This window comes from Pogoniulus pusillus, chromosome 9 (genome assembly GCF_015220805.1).
Source record: "Pogoniulus pusillus isolate bPogPus1 chromosome 9, bPogPus1.pri, whole genome shotgun sequence".
In the NCBI taxonomy this organism is placed as follows: Eukaryota; Metazoa; Chordata; class Aves; order Piciformes; family Lybiidae; genus Pogoniulus; species Pogoniulus pusillus.
The window spans coordinates 3,483,634-3,503,833 of record NC_087272.1 but is presented as its reverse complement, the minus strand read 5'-3'; the positions used below and the strand labels follow the sequence as shown (position 1 = coordinate 3,503,833).

General features: G+C 49.9%; 1 protein-coding gene across 6 annotated transcripts in view; it reads right to left on the bottom strand.

The window, feature by feature from the left end:
* The window catches only part of BMPR1B (bone morphogenetic protein receptor type 1B), a 294,174-nt gene that overhangs the window by 49,566 nt on the left and 224,408 nt on the right, over positions 1 to 20,200 (bottom strand). For 2 of the 6 annotated variants that reach the window (XM_064148355.1, XM_064148360.1), the window contains exon 1: positions 6,093 to 6,204. The exons of 3 other annotated variants lie outside the window; for them this stretch is intronic. The gene's annotated coding sequence lies outside the window, so the exon portion shown is untranslated. Of the gene's footprint in view, positions 1 to 3,859; positions 3,879 to 6,092; positions 6,205 to 20,200 lie in introns of those variants that run through there. One more of the 6 variants, XM_064148359.1, reaches the window with a different exon arrangement.

Here is a 20,200-nt window from a genome sequence, read left to right as displayed (position 1 = left end):
GAGCCTCCTCTGCTGCAGGCTGCACACCCCCAGCTCCCTCAGCCTCTCCTCACAGGGCTCTGCTCCAGGCCCCTCCCCAGCCTTGCTGCCCTTCTCCAAACACCTTCCAGCACCTCAACATCTCTCTGCAATTGAGGAGGAGCCCAGAACTGGACACAGCACTCAAGGGGTGGCCTGAGCAGTGCTGAGCACAGGGGCACAAGAACCTCCCTGGTCCTGCTGCCCACACTGCTCCTCAGCCAGCCCAGGACGCCATTGGCTCTGCTGCCCACCTGGGCACTGCTGCCTCAGCTTCAGCTCCTCTCTCCCAGCACCCCCAGCTCCCTCTCTGACTGCCTGCTCTCAGCCACTCTGGCCCCAGCCTCTAGTGCTGCTTGGGGTTGTTGTGGCCAAAGTGTAGAACCCTGCCCTTGGCCTTGTTCAGTCTCATCCCATTGGCCTCTGCCCACCCATCCAGCCTGGCCAGGTCCCTCTGCAGGGCTCTCCTACCCTCCAACAGCTCCACAGCTGCTCCTAGCTTGGTGTCATCTGCAAACTTACTGATGCTGGACTTAATCTCCTGCTCCAGATCATCAATAAAGATATTGAACAGGACTGGGCCCAGCACTGATCCCTGGGGCACACCACCAGTGCCAGCTGCCAGCTGGATGTGGCACCATTCACCACCACTCTCTGGGCCCAGCTCTCCAGCCAGTTCTTGACCCATACCACAGTGAATCTGTCCAAGCCACGAGCTGCCAGCTCTGCCAGCTCTGCCAGCAGCCTGTTGTGGCAGACAGTGCCAAAGGCTTTGCTGCAGTCCAGGCAGACTCCATCCACAGCCTGCCCCACTCTCACCAGGCAGGAACCTGAGCACAAAAGGAGATCAATATTTCAGTGCCTACTGTACCTCTCTGCTTGTATCTTGAGGCACTTAGTGCCATGGTCTGGTTGATTGGATAGGGCTGGGTGCTAGGTTGGACTGGATGATCTTGAAGGTCTCTTCCAACCTGGCTGATTCTATGATTCTAAGCTGTAAATACAAAGCTTCATTCCACTTCCAGATCGATTGAGCCTGGTCTGGGTGAATTTCCCAAGTGCAGGGGGCAGGGAACAGCCAAACCATCACACATCAGTACTACTGAACCACTGTTTGCTAACTGATCTTTAGGAAAGCATCCCATGACTGCAGTGGATGAGGCACAGATTCTTTCTGATGCTGACAAACAGCAGCAGAGTTTTACTCCCTTATGGTTCCCCTAGGCATGGGCAATAAATCACTGCTGCCACTCCTCTTCCCTTTTCCAATCTAAAGAAACCCAAGACTGCTATGCTGGGAGGCAAGACAGAAATAGTGCCTGGAAGATAAAAATATCAACTAGCCATTCTTCCCCCCAACATCAAAGTCTGCACCTGTATCCTGAAATATAATTAGCACATGCACATGTTTGCAGAGGACACTGCCAACACCATTCAGCCTGCCAGTGCCCTTCTAACTGACTGCATTTGGCAGCTCCTGAGTAGATGTGGCATATCCCCAGGGCAGGCTAAAGAACAACCTACTTCAGGAACCACCAACTCCTTTCTCAGCCCTGCTGCCCTGGAGTTGTTGCTTCTCACGTCCCCTACACTGTAGACATCCATGAAAGGAACTCCATGCCACAGCTACCTTTTGGCTTGGGAATGTTATAGTTGGAAAAATAAATCAATTATGACTATACAGAACCTCCCTTCAACTTTGCTTATTGATTAGCTTATCAAAAAAGCATCCCCTGTCACAGGGATTGCTCAACAGCTTTGTGGGTGCCATGGACAGAGGCATTGAGTGAAGCCTCAGCAAGTTTGCTGACCACACCAAGCTGTGTGGTGCAGCAGCCAGGCTGGAGGGCAGGGATCCATCCAGGAGGACCTGGACAGGCTGCAGAGGTGAGAACAAGCCTCCAGGTGGGGTCTCAGCAGAGCACAGAGGAGGAGGAGAATCACCTCCCTGGCCCTGCTGGCCACACTTCTGCTGCTGCAGCCCAGGCTCTGCTTGGCTCTCTGGGCTGCAAGTGCACACTGCTGGCTCATGCTGAGCTTCTCCACCAGCACTCCCAAGTCTCTCTCCTCAGGGCTGCTCTCCAGCCACTCACTGCCCAGCCTCTATTTGTGCTTGGCATTGCCCTGACCCAGATGCAGGACTCTGCACTTGGTCTTGTTGACCCTCCTGAGGTTGGCTTGTGCCCACCTCCGCAGCCTGTCCCTACCACTGGCTCTGCTTGCTGTGTTTCTTCCAGTGTTATACAGCTCCATCTCTAAAACTGCCCTCCATAGAGCTCCTCAAGCCCTAAGAATGGAAAGCAAATTGCAAACCCCACTCAACCTTGTACCCCAGGTGCTCATCTCCTCGACCAGAACCTTTCCAGAGTTGCAGAACCACCTTTTCTCTCCTTAGATTGCCTTTAGAGAGGATGAAGCAAGACCCAATTCTAGTCACACATAAAACTAGGTTGTATTCTTTTCAGCACTCATCCATACCTTACCAGAGATAAAAAGATGGAGGAGACAAAGCCCCTTTGTGTTTATGATTGGCTGTTTTTCCCCTTGACTACTGTTTCCAACGCACAGGGCAGAGGCAGCACTTGGATAAGCACTGCTAACACACACATGCAGGGTGTACTGCCAATGTACCTTTAAAATCAGACAGAAAGCCATCCCTTGCTAAGGCTACTATGACTGAATCACAGAATTTAGCAGGTTGGAAAAGACCTTCAAGATCACCCAACCCAACCTATCATCTAACACCTTCCCATTAACTAACCCATGGCACTAAGTGCCTCACGCAGCCTCCTTTTAAACACCTCCAGGGATGGTGACTCCACCACCACCCCAGGCAGCCCATTCCAATGCAAATCATTCTTGCTGGGAAGAACTTCCTCTTAACATCCAGCCTGAATCTGCCCTGGCACAACTCGAGGCTGTGTCCTCTTGTTCTGCCCCTGCTTGCCTGGCAGAAGTGACCAACCCCACCTGGCTACAGCTTCCCTTCAGGGAGCTGTAGAGGTAGTCCCAGCTCTGTAGTTCACCTCCAAATGCCAACCTGGCATCATAGAATGATAGAATCAACCAGGTTGGAAGAGACCTCCAAGCTCAGCCAGCCCAACCTATCACACAGCTCTATGCAGTCAACTAGACCACAGAATCATCATAGAACCAACCAGGTTGGAAGAGAGCTCCAAGCTCAGCCAGTCCAACCTAGCACCCAGCCCTGGCCAAGCAACCAGACCACAGAATCATCATAGAATGAGCCAGGTTGGAAGTGACCTCCAAGCTCATCCAGCCCAACCCAGCACCCAGCCCTGGCCAATCGACCAGACCATGGCACTAAGTGCCCCAGCCAGGCTTGGCTTGAGCACTTCCATGGACAGCAACTCCACCACCTCCCTGGGCAGCCCATTCCAATGCCAATCACTCTCTCTGTGAAGAACAAACCTGATCTATATTGCCACCACATTTATATCTTGATGAACTTCAACCCCAGAGATGAATATGAAAGTGCATCTCAGGAGAAAAAGAGAAGCATCCTTTTAAACTCATTCTCAGCCTGAATGCCAACTGCCAGGTCTTTAAAAACAATTCATTTTCCCTCCTTCCTCCCAAAAAAGGGCAGACTGGAAATCTTTTATCTGCAGGGTCTTTTTTCTCCCTACATCTACTGCTTTTCCCCTTAAAACTAACCTAAGCAAAACACACCTAAGGGTTAGGAGCAAACCTTGGGCACTGCACAAACTCTGACCCTCACAGACCGAGGCAAACAAACAGGAACTGTTAAGCACTGAAGCTTCAAATACAAGCAAGTACAGGTCAGGAGCAGCTGGCTCCCTGCTGCTCCACATCTCACCTGCGTGCCAACCACTCTGCTTTTTTGCCTCCCTCTCTCACACATTGAACCTTTCTGTAAACCAAGGAAGCTGAGCAGTTGGCAAGTTGTGCTTCAGGATCTCTTTGGGTTAAAGCAGGCTTAAAATAAACAAACAAGCAAAGAACTTAAAAAGCAGGGGGGAAAAGGCAAATTAAAAGATGTTAAAAGAAGGAAAAGGAAAAAGAGGGAGAGGGGAAGCAAAGGGTTAAAATAAACAAGCAAGCAAAGGGGCAAGAAGGAAGGGGCAAGAAGGAAGGGGCAAGAAGGAAGGGGCAAGAAGGAAGGGGCAAGAAGGAAGGGGCAAGAAGGAAGGGGCAAGAAGGAAGGGGCAAGAAGGAAGGGGCAAGAAGACTAATTAGAAGATGCTGAAAGAAGAAAAAGGGGGAAAAAGAGGGGGAGGAAGAAGGGAAGCAAAGGGTTAAAATAAACAAGCAAAGAAATTAAAAAGATTAAAAAAAAGGAGAGAAAAAAACAAATTAAAAGATGTTAAAGGAAGAAAAAAGGGGGGAAAAGAGGGGGAGGGAGAGGGGAAGCAGAGGGTTAAAATAAACAAGCAAAGAAATTAAAAAGATTTAAAAAAAGGAGAGAAAAAACAAATTAAAAGATGTTAAAAGAAGAAAAAGGGGGGAAAAGAGGGGGAGGACGAGGGGAAGCAGAGGGTTAAAATAAACAAACAAGCTAAGAAATTAAAAAGAAGGAAAAGAAACAAATTAAAAGATGTTAAAAGAAGAAAAAGGGGAAAAAAGAGGGGGAGGGAGAGGGGAAGCAGAGGGTTAAAATAAACAAGCAAAGAAATTAAAAAGATGAAAAAAAGGAGAGGAAAAAAAACAAATTAAAAGATGTTAAAGGAAGAAAAAGGGGGGGAAAAGAGGGGGAGAGAAATGAGAAGCAGAGGGTTAAAATAAACAAACAAGCAAAGAAATTAAAAAGAAGGGGGAAAATGAATTAAAAGTTGTTAAAAGAAGAAAAAAGGGGGAAAAAGAGGGGGAGGAAGAAGGGAAGCAAAGGGTTAAAACAAACAAGCAAAGAAATTAAAAAGATTAAAAAAAAGGAGAGAAAAAAACAAATTAAAAGATGTTAAAGGAAGAAAAAAGGGGGGAAAAGAGGGGGAGGGAGAGGGGAAGCAGAGGGTTAAAATAAACAAGCAAAGAAATTAAAAAGATTTAAAAAAAGGAGAGAAAAAACAAATTAAAAGATGTTAAAAGAAGAAAAAGGGGGGAAAAGAGGGGGAGGACGAGGGGAAGCAGAGGGTTAAAATAAACAAACAAGCTAAGAAATTAAAAAGAAGGAAAAGAAACAAATTAAAAGATGTTAAAAGAAGAAAAAGGGGAAAAAAGAGGGGGAGGGAGAGGGGAAGCAGAGGGTTAAAATAAACAAGCAAAGAAATTAAAAAGATGAAAAAAAGGAGAGGAAAAAAAACAAATTAAAAGATGTTAAAGGAAGAAAAAGGGGGGGAAAAGAGGGGGAGAGAAATGAGAAGCAGAGGGTTAAAATAAACAAGCAAAGAAATTAAAAAGATGAAAAAAAGGAGAGGAAAAAAAACAAATTAAAAGATGTTAAAAGAAGAAAAAGAGGGGGAGGGAGAGGGGAAGCAGAGGGTTAAAATAAACAAGCAAAGAAATTAAAAAGAGGTAAAAAAGGAGAGAAAAAAACCTAATTAAAAGATGTTAAAGGGGGGAAAAGAGGGGGAGGGAGAGGGGAAGCAGAGGGTTAAAATAAACAAGCAAAGAAATTAAAAAGATTAAAAAAAAGGAGAGAAAAAAACAAATTAAAAGATGTTAAAGGAAGAAAAAAGGGGGGGAAAGAGGGGGAGGGAGAGGGGAAGCAGAGGGTTAAAATAAACAAACAAGCAAAGGAATTAAAAAGAAGGGAAAAATGAATTAAAAGTTGTTAAAAGAAGAAAAAGAGGGAAAAAAGAGGGGGAGAGAAAGGAGAAGCAAAGGGTTAAAATAAACAAGCAAAGAAATTAAAAAGATGAAAAAAAGGAGAGGAAAAAAACAAATTAAAAGATGTTAAAGGAAGAAAAAGGGGGGAAAAAGAGAGGGAGGGAGAGGGGAAGCAGAGGGTTAAAATAAACAAGCAAAGAAATTAAAAAGAAGGGAAAAAAATGAATTAAAAGTTGTTAAAAGAAGAAAAAGGGGGGAAAAAGAGGGGGAGGGAGAAGGGAAGCACAAGTGTTTTGTGAGCTCCAGAGCTAAAGCCCTCGACTTACACTGGGATCCTGTGGGCTTGCTGCACTGCTGCCATGCTCCCCAAAGATGAAAGCCATGTGAGGAAGCAGCTCAGGGGACACCCCTCAGCAAACACTGCCTCCAATGCTGGGCTTAATCCTGCACCTGTGGGGTGTTATTCAGCGGCAGAGAAAGGCAGCCCAGGCTGCCTAATAGGGCTCAGCTGGTTGGGTCTGGGCTGCCTTTGATTGGGAGCTGGCAACCTGTGTTACAGCAGCAAAGTGAGGCTCAGGCTGCAGAGGGAATGGCAGGGGAAAGGAAAATCCTGGAATTACAAGCCAGATGAAGGTTCAGAGCAAGTACAGAACCTCAAACTACTTCCAGATGAGTGACAAAGGGCTAGGAGCATGATGAGGGGACAGGAGGGCAATGCTGGTGAGGAGACGCTGAGGGACCTGGGGCTGCTTAGGCAGAAGAGAAGAGAAGAGAAGAGAAGAGAAGAGAAGAGAAGAGAAGAGAAGAGAAGAGAAGAGAAGAGAAGAGAAGAGAAGAGAAGAGAAGAGAAGAGAAGAGAAGAGAAGAGAAGAGAAGAGAAGAGAAGAGAAGAGAAGAGAAGAGAAGAGAAGAGAAGAGAAGAGAAGAGAAGAGAAGAGAAGAGAAGAGAAGAGAAGAGAAGAGAAGAGAAGAGAAGAGAAGAGAAGAGAAGAGAAGAGAAGAGAAGAGAAGAGAAGAGAAGAGAAGAGAAGAGAAGAGAAGAGAAGAGAAGAGAAGAGAAGAGAAGAGAAGAGAAGAGAAGAGAAGAGAAGAGAAGAGAAGAGAAGAGAAGAGAAGAGAAGAGAAGAGAAGAGAAGAGAGAAGAGAAGAGAAGAGACTGAGAGGGGATGTGATAACTGAGAGAGTCATTGGACACTGGAATGGGCTGCCCGGGGAGGTGGTGGAGTCGCTGTGCCTGGAGCTGTTCAAGGCAGGGTTGGACGTGGCACTTGGCTCTGTGCTAAAGGGTTGGACTTGATGATCTGTGAGGTCTCTTCCAACCTTGGTGATACTGTGAAATGTTTATAAGTAGCTGAGGGCTGCCAGGAAGGGTCCAGCAGAGGGCTAGGAAGATGATGAGGGGACTGGAGGGCATGGCTGATGAGGAGAGGCTGAGGGCCCTGGGGCTGCTTAGTCTGGAGAAGAGAAGACTGAGAGGGGATTGGATCAATGTTTATAAGTATCTGAGGGCTGCCAGGAAGGGGGGCACAGGCTCTGCTCACTGCTGCCTGGGATAGGACAAGCAGCAATGGGTATAAGCTGCAGCACAGGAGGTTCCAGCTCAACACAAGGGGGAACTTCTTTGCTGTAAGGGTCCCAGAGCCCTGGCACAGGCTGCCCAGAGAGGTTGTGGAGTCTCCTTCTCTGGAGCCTTTCAAGGCCTGTCTGGATGTGTTCCTCTGTGCTCTGTGTTAGATAGGATTGTCCTGCTCTGGCAGGGGGGTTGGACTGGATGATCTCCTTGGGTCCCTTCCAACCCCTGACATCCTGTGAGACTGTGACAACAGCTTCCAAGGGCTGCATATGATATGCAGGCTGCAGCTGCAGCCTTCTGCTCCCCACCTCCCTTTAAAGTGGGACTAGCTGTGATATAGGATACCCCACAGTGGGCTGGCTTTCATCTCTGCCTCAAGACATGTCTTCCATGACAAGGTTTCAGTGTTTTTCAGCCTCCCTCTTGTTTACTTCATAAGCAAACAAATAAAAAACCTACAAATAAGAACAGACTATTGAAAGAGATAGCACAGAACAAGGATTCGAGGGGTTCTTCAGAGAAAGAGCCACCAAAGACACCAGCAGGTTGCTGCCAGAGTACACAATTTTTATCACAGCATGTCACAAAAAATAAAAGATAGGAAATTTGACCAAAACTCTATACAAAGGTATGATGGTTTGGGTGTTACCCACCCACCTACTTAGGAAAATCACCCAGACTAGACTCAGCCAAGCTGGAAATTCAATGGAGCTTTATACTTACAGCTTAGCACAATATAGGCTGAGGCCAGAGTGGCTGAGAGCAGGCAGGCAGAGAGCGAGCTGGAGGTGCTGGGAGAGAGGAGCTGAAGAGGAGGCAGCAGTGCCCAGGTGGGCAGCAGAGCCAATGGCATCCTGGGCTGGCTCAGGAGCAGTGTGGGCAGCAGGACAAGGGAGGTTCTTGTGCCCCTGTGCTCAGCACTGCTCAGGCCACCCCTGGAGTGCTGTGTCCAGTTCTGGGCTCCTCCTCAATTGCAGAGAGATGTTGAGGTGCTGGAAGGTGTCCAGAGAAGGGCAGCAAGGCTGGGGAGGGTCCTGGAGCAGAGCCCTGTGAGGAGAGGCTGAGGGAGCTGGGGGTGTGCAGCCTGCAGCAGAGGAGGCTCAGGGCAGAGCTCATTGCTGTCTGCAGCTGCCTGAAGGGAGGCTGTAGCCAGGTGGGGTTGGGCTCTGCTGCCAGGCAAGCAGCAACAGAACAAGGGGACACAGTGTGAAGTTGTGCCAGGGGAGGTCTAGGCTGGATGTTGTTAGGAAGTTGTTGTCAGAGAGAGTGATTGGCATTGGAATGGGCTGCCCAGGGAGGTGGTTGAGGCCCCATGGCTGGAGGCTGGATGAGGCTGTGGGCAGCCTGCTCTAGGGTAGGGTGTCCCTGCCTATGGCAGGGGGGTTGGAGCTGGCTGCTCCTTGTGCTCCCTTCCAACCCTGACTGATTCTCTGACCTTCTGGCTAGGCTCTGCTTGGAGCACACAGTGATGCTCCAGACAGCCACCACATTCCTCCACTTAACCTCCCCGAGGGCACTTTGCTTATTCTTCCTTGGGTCTCCTGCAGTCCACCCATGGGAACATCCAATTAGGAAAGCACCTTCAGAGCTCTAAATTTGCTGCCTTTCCACCACTGTGCCCTTTGTACTGTCCACTGTGTTACCCAGGCTGTGCTTTCTCTCAGCCTGCTCTGGTCTCCAGCCACTAACAGCTCCAACCCTCCTTTTAAGAGAATATGAAGGCTCACCAAAACAATGAAGAGCAGGGAAGCTGAAGCATAAACACAAGTGATGTAAGTAGGAACAGCTTTCACACACAGCTCCTTTCACAGCCAGTCACCCAACCTAACTGTTTACATTCAATTAGCTTCTCCAAGCAGTGGACTAGATGGCTGTGGGGACACAGGAGTCAGGTTTGCAGGCTGCTTGGTGCATCACCAGCTAGAAGCCACCTGAAGCCAGCAAAAGGCTGGCTGCTGGATTGCCTACTTGGAAGCAGAATGTTGTCCTGGCTGAAGCTGTTCACAGGTGACACTCATCTCACAACAACAAATACTGCAACTGCCAAGAAAAACTCTTCTTGAGAGCTAAAAAGATGCCAGTTAAAACATTGCCCTGACAAGCTGACAGCAGTGCAGAACAACAACACTTCATGCCACAGGACACTGCAGCTCTCCTTGTGGTGAAGTTTCAATGGATTAAACAGGCAACTTTTGTGCCCAAGGTAAGAACAATACAGTGCTGGGTGGCAAATCTACTCCTGCCTTCATTCTCTTCTTTCTCTGTCTCCCTTTCTTTGCCCTCTCTCTTCCTAAACCCTAATCACAAAGGCAAGCCTGCAACTCTCCATTCAGGAACCAAGCCAAAGCACTTGTCAGAACACACCAAAAAAAAAAGCATCTAACTTTGATTAATATCATAGAATCATAGAATCAAGCAGGTTGGAAGAGAGCTCCAAGCTCAGCCAGCCCAACCTAGCACCCAGCCCTGGCCAAGCAACCAGACCATGGCACTAAGTGCCCCAGCCAGGCTTGGCTTCAACACCTCCAGGGACAGCCACTCCACCACCTCCCTGGGCAGCCCATTCCAATGCCAATCACTCTCTCTGACAACAGCTTCCTAACAACATCCAGCCTAGACCTCCCCTGGCACAGCTTCACACTGTGTCCCCTTGTTCTACTGGTGGTTGCCTGGCAGCAGAGCCCAACCCCACCTGGCTACAGCCTCCCTGCAGGCAGCTGCAGACAGCAATGAGCTCTGCCCTGAGCCTCCTCTGCTGCAGGCTGCACACCCCCAGCTCCCTCAGCCTCTCCTCACAGGGCTCTGCTCCAGGCCCCTCCCCAGCCTTGCTGCCCTTCTCCAAACACCTTCCAGCACCTCAACAGCTCTCTGCAATTGAGGAGGAGCCCAGAACTGGGCCTACAAAAAAAGCTGGGGAGGGACTTTTTAGGCTGTGAGGGAGTGCCAGGACTGGGGGGAATGGAGCAAAGCTGGAGATGAGTACATTCAGGGTGGACATGAGGAGGAAGTTGTTGGTGATGAGAGTGGTGAGAGCCTGGAATGGGTTGCCCAGGGAGGTGGTTGAGGTCCCATGTCTGGAGGTATTTAAGGCCAGGCTGGCTGAGGCTGTGTGCAGCCTGCTCTAGGGTAGGGTGTCCCTGGGCATGGCAGGGGGGTTGGAACTGGCTGCTCCTTGTGCTCCCTTCCAACCCTGACTGATTCTATGATTCTGTGATTCTACTCAAGGTGTGGCCTGTCCAGTGCTGAGTACAGGGGCAGAATAACCTCCCTTGTCCTACTGGCCACACTGCTCCTGATCCTGGCCAGGATGCCACTGGAAAATTTCCAGCAAGACATTAATAATATATTAAAATGTACTTAAAGACAAAAAAGCTTTGGGATAAAACACATTAATTGCCAGCTGCCCATTTACTTTCTCACCCTCTTTCAGCCCGACCTTGCAATGCCTCTGCCAAGCTGGCTGCCAGTGATGCTTGGAACATTAAAGACAACAAGCCCAGGTTCCTGCAGAGACTGCATGCTGCAAAACATGCCCTGAAGCACAACACTGAGGCTAATGCCAGAGTAAAGTACATCGAAGCTCAAACCTGAGGCTTATGTCAGAGTAAAGTAGCCTGAAGCACAACACTGGAGCTAATGCCAGAGTAAAGTAGCCTGAAGCACATCACTGGAGCTAAGGCCAGAGTAAAGTAGCCTGAAGCACAACACTGAGGCTAATGCCAGAGTAAAGTAGCCTGAAGCACAACACTGAGGCTAATGCCAGAGTAAAGTAGCCCCAAGCACAACACTGAAGCTAATGCCAGAGTAAAGTAGCCTGAAGCACAACACTGAGGCTAATGCCAGAGTAAAGTAGCCTGAAGCACAACACTGAAGCTAATGCCAGAGTAAAGTAGCCCAAAGCACAGCACTGAAGCTAATGCCAGAGTAAAGTAGCCCAAAGCACAGCACTGAATCTAATGCCAGGGTAAAGTAGCCCAAAGCTCAAAACTGGAGCTAATGCCAGAGTAAAGTAGCCCAAAGCACAACATTGGAGCTAATGCCAGAGCAAAGTATCCCAAAGTACATCACTGGAGTTAATGCCAGAGTAAAGTAGCCTGAAGCACAACACTGAGGCTAATGCCAGAGTAAAGTAGCCTGAAGCACAACACTGAAGCTAATGCCAGAGTAAAGTAGCCCAAAGCACAGCACTGAAGCTAATGCCAGAGTAAAGTAGCCCAAAGCTCAAAACTGGAGCTAATGCCAGAGTAAACTAGCCTGAAGCACAAAACTGGAGTTAATGCCAGAATAAAGTAGCCTGAAGCACAACACTGAGGCTAATGCCAGAGTAAAGTAGCCTGAAGCACAACACTGAGGCTAATGCCAGAGTAAAGTAGCCTGAAGCACAACACTGAGGCTAATGCCAGAGTAAAGTAGCCTGAAGCACAACACTGGAGCTAATGCCAGAGTAAAGTAGCCTGAAGCACAAAACTGGAGTTAATGCCAGAGTAAAGTAGCCTGAAGCACAACACTGGAGCTAATGCCAAAGTAGCCCAAAGCACACTGAAGCTAATGCCAGAGTAAAGTAGCCCAAAGCACAACACTGAAGCTAATGCCAGAGTAAAGCAGCCTGAAGCACAACACTGAGGCTAATGCCAGAGTAAAGCAGCCTGAAGCACAACACTGAGGCTAATGCCAGAGTAAAGTAGCCTGAAGCACAACACTGAGGCTAATGCCAGAGTAAAGTAGCCCAAAGCACAGCACTGAAGCTAATGCCAAAGTAGCCCAAAGCTCAAAACTGGAGCTAATGCCAGAGTAAAGCAGCCTGAAGCACAAAACTGGAGTTAATGTCAGAATAAAGTAGCCCAAAGCACAACACTGAGGCTAATGCCAGAGTAAAGCAGCCTGAAGCACATCACTGGAGCTAATGCCAGAGTAAAGTAGCCCCAAGCACAACACTGAGGCTAATGCCAGAGTAAAGTAGCCCCAAGCACAACACTGAGGCTAATGCCGGAGTAAAGTAGCCTGAAGCACAACACTGAGGCTAATGCCAGAGTAAAGCAGCCTGAAGCACAACACTGGAGCTAATGCCAGAGTAAAGTAGCCCAAAGCACAACATTGGAGCTAATGCCAGAGTAAAGTAGCCTGAAGCACAACACTGGAGCTAATGCCAGAGTAAAGTAGCCCAAAGCACAACACTGAGGCTAATGCCAGAGTAAAGCAGCCTGAAGCACAACACTGAGGCTAATGCCAGAGTAAAGTAGCCTGAAGCACAACACTGAGGCTAATGCCAGAGTAAAGCAGCCTGAAGCACAACACTGAGGCTAATGCCAGAGTAAAGTAGCCTGAAGCACAACACTGAGGCTAATGCCAGAGTAAAGCAGCCTGAAGCACAGCACTGGAGCTAATGCCAGAGTAAAGTAGCCCAAAGCACAACACTGGAGCTAATGCCAGAGTAAAGCAGCCTGAAGCACAACACTGGAGCTAATGCCAGAGTAAAGTAGCCTGAAGCACAACACTGGAGCTAATGCCAGAGTAAAGTAGCCTGAAGCACAACACTGAGGCTAATGCCAGAGTAAAGTAGCCTGAAGCACAACACTGAGGCTAATGCCAGAGTAAAGCAGCCTGAAGCACAACACTGGAGCTAATGCCAGAGTAAAGTAGCCTGAAGCACAACACTGAGGCTAATGCCAGAGTAAAGTAGCCTGAAGCACAACACTGGAGCTAATGCCAGAGTAAAGTAGCCTGAAGCACAACACCGAGGCTAATGCCAGAGTAAAGTAGCCCAAAGCACAACACTGGAGCTAATGCCAGAGTAAAGTAGCCTGAAGCACAACACTGAGTCTAATGCTAGAGCAAAGTAGCCCAAAGCACAATACTGGAGCTAATGCCAGAGTAAAGTAGCCTGAAGCACAACACTGAGGCTAATGCCAGAGCAAAGTAGCCCAAAGCACAACACTGGAGCTAATGCCAGAGTAAAGTAGCCTGAAGCACAACACTGAGGCTAATGCCAGAGTAAAGTAGCCCAAAGCACAACACTGAGGCTAATGCCAGAGTAAAGCAGCCTGAAGCACAACACTGAGGCTAATGCCAGAGTAAAGTAGCCCAAAGCACAACACTGAGGCTAATGCCAGAGTAAAGTAGCCTGAAGCACAACACTGAAGCTAATGCTAAGGTAGCCTGAAGCACAACACTGAGGCTAATATTAGGGTAAAGTGATATTATTTCCCTTAAAGGATGAGGCAAGCAGGACTACTCTGCCCTATCAACTCACCCTTGGGCTTGTATCCATATGCACAGAGAAACAGTGAAGTGATAGGAGGTTAGAGGTGGCCAAGGACAAGTTTCAGTTCCCAATTAACACGAGTGAGCCACAAAAGCTTTGTCTTCTAGGCGCCACCACATACAAACTATCTCCCCACTGCACTGGGCCCTTGCTCTCTGCAGAGTTCAGTGTCTCCTGACTTGCTCAACATTGTAAGCAGAGGGATCATTAGTTATGACTGGCAGAGTCTAGCAGATAATGTTGGCTCTTATTTCAGGAACTATTAAGCTATAAACACTGCTCTGAAAGCCATTTATCTGCATTGCAAGATAAACAGAGAAGCTACTCAATTAAGCAGATGGCAAGAAATGAGCTACAGATGCCAAAGGCAGTGAGTTTTACAGCCCAGGAAGGGAAATCACTGCATTTCAATAAGCAGCATTTTACACCGCAAGGCTACCGACGTGGAGGCTGGTAAGGAGCACTGCTTAGCCAGGCTGCCATGGCTGATAAAGGAACACAAACCAAAGTGCAACCACAGAGCAGTTCGTTCTAAGGGATATAAATTGCATCCACTTAAAATTTGCAACTTACTACCACGGACACCAGCTAGGAAGTGTAATGTTGGGAAGTGGAATCCCTCCTGCAGGGTTTACAACCCTGGGCCGGGCTGCAGCAAGAGCAGTGTGGGCAGCAGGGCAAGGGAGGGGATTCTGCCCCTTGGCTCTGCTCTCCTCACACCCCACCTGCAGTCCTGGGGGCAGTTCTGGAGCCCCCAGCACAAGCAGGACATGGAAGTGTTGGAGCCAGTGCAGAGGAGGCCACCAAGATGCTGAGAGGGCTGCAGCAGCTCTGCTCTGAGAACAGGCTACAGGAGTTGGGGCTGTGCAGCCTGGAGCAGAGAAGGCTTCCAAGAGACCTTGGAGTGGCCTTGCAAGATCTGAAAGGGGCTAGAGGAAGGCTGGGGAGGGACTACTGACAATGTCCTGTATTGACAGGATGAGGAGGAATGGGTTTGAACTGGCAGAGGGGAGATTAAAACTGGATGTTAGGAAGAAGTTGTTTGCAGTGAGGGTGGTGAGACACTGGCACAGATGCCTGGGGACGTTGTGGTCTCTTCCAACCTGGCTGACTCTATGATTCTAATTTTTTGTTATGGGAGTCTTTTTGGTCAGAAAAATGACCACCTTTTAAAAGGATGTGGGAATAGAGGCATTCTAATCACACACACACACAAAAGAGATGGAAGGCTTTGGGTTAGAACCATAGCATCAAGCAGGTTGGAAGAGAGCTCCAAGCTCAGCCAGTCCAACCTAGCACCCAGCCCTGGCCAAGCAACCAGACCATGGCACTAAGTGCCCCAGCCAGGCTTGGCTTCAACACCTCCAGGCACAGCCACTCCACCACCTCCCTGGGCAGCCCATTCCAATGCCAATCACTCTCTCTGACAACAACTTCCTAACAACATCCAGCCTAGACCTCCCCTGGCACAGCTTCACACTGTGTCCCCTTCTTCTCTTGCTGCTTGCCTGGCACAAGAGCCCAACCCCACCTGGCTACAGCCTCCCTGCAGGGAGCTGCACACAGCAATGAGCTCTGCCCTGAGCCTCCTCTGCTGCAGGCTGCACACCCCACAGCTCCCTCAGCCTCTCCTCACAGGGCTCTGCTCCAGGCCCCTCCCTAGCCTTGCTGCCCTTCTCTCAACACCTTCCAGCACCTCAACATCTCTCTGCAATTGAGGAGGAGCCCAGAACTGGACACAGCACTCCAGGGGTGGCCTGAGCAGTGCTGAGCACAGGGGCACAAGAACCTCCCTTGTCCTGCTGCCCACACTGCTCCTGAGCCAGCCCAGGATGCCATTGGCTCTGCTGCCCACCTGGGCACTGCTGCCTCAGCTTCAGCTCCTCTCTCCCACCACCCCCAGCTCCCTCTCTGCCTGCCTGCTCTCAGCCACTCTGGCCCCAGCCTCTTGTGCTGCTTGGGGTTGTTGTGGCCAAAGTGCAGAACCCTGCCCTTGGCCTTGTTCAATCTCATCCCATTGGCCTCTGCCCACCCATCCAGCCTGGCCAGGTCCCTCTGCAGGGCTTTCCTACCCTCCCACAGCTCCACACCTGCTCCTATCTTGATGCCATCTGCAAGCTTACTGATGCTGGACTGCATCCCCTACTCCAGACCAGCAATAAGGATATTGATCAGGATCTGGGGTCTTTTTGGTCCCAAATACAACAACCTTTTAAAGGATGTGAGAAAGAAGGCATTCTAGTCACACACACACACAGAGAAAGAGGTGGAAGGTTTTGAGTTTGGGGTCTTTGTGGTCACAACAATGATGACCTTTTAAAAGGAGTGGGAAAGAAGGCATTCTAATCACACACACACAGAGAGAGGTGGAATTTATCTGTTTTGGGTGTCTTTTTGGTCACAAAAATGACAACCCTGCTTTTTTCCCTTGCACTTTCAGATGCCAAAGGCTCTCCAGGCAGCTGTGAGGTCAGAGAGGGGAAGGTGCAGGTGCGCTGCGTGCCGGCAAGGCTGTGGCGGAATCGGATCTGCCCTCCCTGCATTCCTGTGGGAATTAGGAGCGCTCCCTGAAGGAATATTACCCTAATGCAGCCTAATTTCCTGCAAACAGCCCCAGCCTCATTAAACCTCCTCTTTATCAGCAGTCCTACTGAACTGCCTTACGCCCATCTAAAGAGAAAGTCCTTTTCTGTTCTCTCCGGTATCATTTCTTCCATCCAGGACCACTGGCACTACACAGCAGAGTCAATAACAACATTCAGTCTCATCATGAGGTACTGATACCCCAAACACTAAGGCACAGAGATTGAGAGAGAGGGGGGCTCTGTTCCCAGAACATAGAAACCACTCTCCAAAGAGGACTTGATGGATTTATATGAGTGCCCTATGAGGAGAGGATGAGGGACCTGAGGTCTGGTGAAGAAAAAGACTTAAGCTGGGGGCAGATGTGACTGAGTTGGAGGGCAGAAGGGCTCTGCAGCAGGACCTTGACCGCCTGCACAGATGGGCAGAGTCCAAGGGGATGGCTTCAATAGCTCCAAGTGCTGGTGCTGCACTTTGGCCACAGCAACCCCATGCAGAGATACAGGCTGGGGTCGGAGTGGCTGAGAGCAGCCAGACAGAGAGGGATCTGGGGGTGCTGATTGATACCCACCTGAACATGAGCCAGCAGTGTGCCCAGGTGGCCAAGAGAGCCAGTGGCATCCTGGCCTGCATCAGGAATGGTGTGGCCAGCAGGAGCAGGGAGGTCATTCTGCCCCTGTACTCTGCACTGCTTAGACCACACCTTGAGTGCTGTGTTCAGTTCTGGGCCCCCCAGTTGAGGAGAGACATTGAGATGCTTGAGTGTGTCCAGAGAAGGGCGACGAGGCTGGGGAGAGGCCTTGAGCACAGCCCTACGAGGAGAGGCTGAGGGAGCTGGGATTGGTTAGCCTGGAGAAGAGGAGGCTCAGGGGAGACCTCATTGCTGTCTACAGCTACCTGAGGGGAGGTTGTGGCCAGGAGGAGGTTGCTCTCTTCTCTCAGGTGGCCAGCACCAGAACAAGAGGACACAGCCTCAGGCTGTGCCAGGGGAGATTTAGGCTGGAGGTGAGGAGAAAGTTCTTCCCTGAGAGAGTCATTGGACACTGGAATGGGCTGCCCGGGGAGGTGGTGGAGTCGCCGTCCCTGGAGCTGTTCAAGGCAGGACTGGACGTGGCACTTGGTGCCATGGTCTGGCCTTGAGCTCTGTGCTAAAGGGTTGGACTTGATGATCTGTGAGGTCTCTTCCAACCCTGATGATACTGTGATATACTGTGATACTGTGATAAGAGGGGATCTAATCAATGGTTATAAATATCTGGGGGCTGGGGATCAAGAGAGAGGACACAAGCTCTGCTCACTTGTGCCCTGCCATAGGACAAGGGGCAAGGGATGGAAAATGCAGGACAGGGAGTTTCAGCTCAGCATGAGGAAGAACTTGTTGAGTGTAAGGGTGAGAGAGCTCTGGCACAGGCTGCCCAGAGAGGTTGTGGAGTATCCTTGTCTGGAGACCCTTCAGCTGTCTAGATGTGTTCCTGTGCTACCTGAGCTAGATTCTCTGATGCTGCTCTTGGCAAGGGGGTTGATCTCAATGACCCATGGAGGGCCTTTCCAACCCCTAGCATCCTGTGAGCAAATAAGCAAGCCCAAGTAAATTAACAAGACACCACTCCTAAAGCTGTTTGTTCAGACCCGCAGTGCTTCACGCTCCTGAACGGGACTGGACCCAGCACTGATCCCTGGCAGACTCCACTGGTTACAGCTCTCTAGCTGGACCTAGCACCATAGATCACCACTCTGAACTCTATCTTGTAACCAATGTTGCAGCCAAACAATAAGCAAATAAAGAAATACAAACCTTCCTCATGTGGGGGGGAACAACAAAGGGGAGTTACACTGAACACATCACTGTGAAAATGAGCTTGTGGGGTCTCCTTCTCTGGAGCCTTTCAAGGCCTGTCTGGATGTGATCCTGTGTGATCTGTTAGGTAGGATGGTCCTGCTCTGGCAGGAGGTTTGGACTTGATGATCTCCTTGGGTCCCTTCCAATCCCTAACACCCTGTGAGCCTGGGATCTGAAAATTGAAAATACCACTGTATGAGCCAGCAGTGTGCCCAGCTGGCATGGAAGGGTAGTGGCAGCTTGGCGTGTACCAGGAGCAGTGTGGCCAGCAGCAGCAGGGCTGCCATTCTGCCCTGCACTGGCACTGGGCAGGGCTCACCTGGAGCACTGTGTGCAGCTCTGGGCCCTCAAGGCAAGACAGAGTTGAAGGGCTGGAGCGGGGCCATAGGAGAGCGATGAGACTGGGGAGGGGGCTGGAGGGGAAGGCTGCTGAGGAGAGGCTGAGGGAGCTGGGGGTGTGCAGCCTGCAGCAGAGGAGGCTCAGGGGGGGACCTCAGCACACTCTGCAACTACCTGAAGGGAAGTTGCAGTAAGGTGGGGGTCAGGCTCTGCTCCCAGGCAACTTGTGACAGGATGAGAGGGCATGGCCTGAAGCTGTGCCAGGGGAGGGTTAGGTTGGATGTTAGGAAGCAGTTCCTCATGGAAAGGGGGATTGGACACTGGGATGGACTGCCCAGGGAGGTGGTGGAGTCACCATTCCTGGAGGTGTTGAAGACAGCTTGGCTGTGGCACTCAGTGCCATGGTCTGGTCGATGCAGTGGTGTTAGGTCATAGGCTGGGCTGGATGACCTCAAGAGCTCTATCCCAGCCTCAATGATTCAGTGACTCAAAACAGTCATAGTAGATCCTGAGGTACAATTACAGATTCATAGCATCAAGCAGGTTGGAAGAGACCTCCAAGCTCATCCAGCCCAAGCTAGCACCCAGCCCTGTAGGCAAGGTAGGTGTAAAAGCTAAGGCTCTCCCAGCAGCTCCCTTCCACGTGCAAAAAGAACACCAGGCTCTGGTATGTGACATTCTGATTACAGGCATCTAATTAGAACACAAGGGACTTCTTAAAATGAACACTGCTGGTTACAAATGGGCTTAAAGAACAAGCCAAAGCCAAGAGGCTTAACCTGAGGAGGGAACCAGGCACTCCCTGCTCTGGGCAGCTCAGTTTCAGACCATACTGCAGGGACAGACAAGGCACTGCACCATGCAGGGCACAGGCTGTGATGGCTGTGTGATGCTCCACACAGCAAGAATGACCACTGATGCCCTCCCTACCATGCTGAGAAGATAAATCACAGGCTCACAGGACGTCAGGGGTAGGAAGGGACCTCTGGAGATCTTCCAGTCCATCCCCCCTGCCAGAGCAGGACCGGAGAATCTAGCACAGGTCACACAGGAACACATCCAGACAGGGCTGGAAAGGCTCCAGAGAAGGAGACTCCATAATGTCCCTGGGAAAATCTGAAGTATTTTATTTTACATGATTTATAGCCAAAACTAAAACCAGTGTTTCCCATAGCTTATTCTCCTTTCTCTTCTTTCCCCTTTCCCCTCAACCTGCTTTTCTCCATTATGTTCCAAGCATTTCACTTCTTTTCATCAGATCCTTTTTTCTTTTTTTCAACATTTGTTTCTTTCTTCATGGAGTCTTCCTCTAAATAAACCAACTAAGCCCATTTTCACCCCATTTCTATTCCTTGGGACTGCTTCCCCTCTCTGTTGCTTTTCCTCTATGCTGTTCTATAACCTCATTACTTTCCCAGCCCTTCACTGCTCCTCCTTGCAGTTTGACAAGCTCAATGATCTTTTCCACCTTTCTCTCTTGATTAAGTTGTCACATTTTTTGAGTAATTTGAAGTCAAAACCATCTGACCTCAACTCCTTTCTCAGCCTTTGTGCACCTGCCCCACTTCCACATCCTCGAACCAGGCGCTGCTGGCCCGCAGCGGTGCCTACTGGCACACCTAGCACACACACGATGCAACACGCTCAGTGCCCTACCACAGGCACCCTCTGCATGTCCTTCCTGCTGGTCCTCACTTTCCCCTGGGAAGATGTGGCCATCTGAGCTACATTCCTAGATTCAGAATCAAGCAGGTTGGAAGAGAGCTCCAAGCTCAGCCAGCCCAACCTAGCACCCAGCCCTGCCCTACCAACCAGACCATGGCACTAAGTGCCCCAG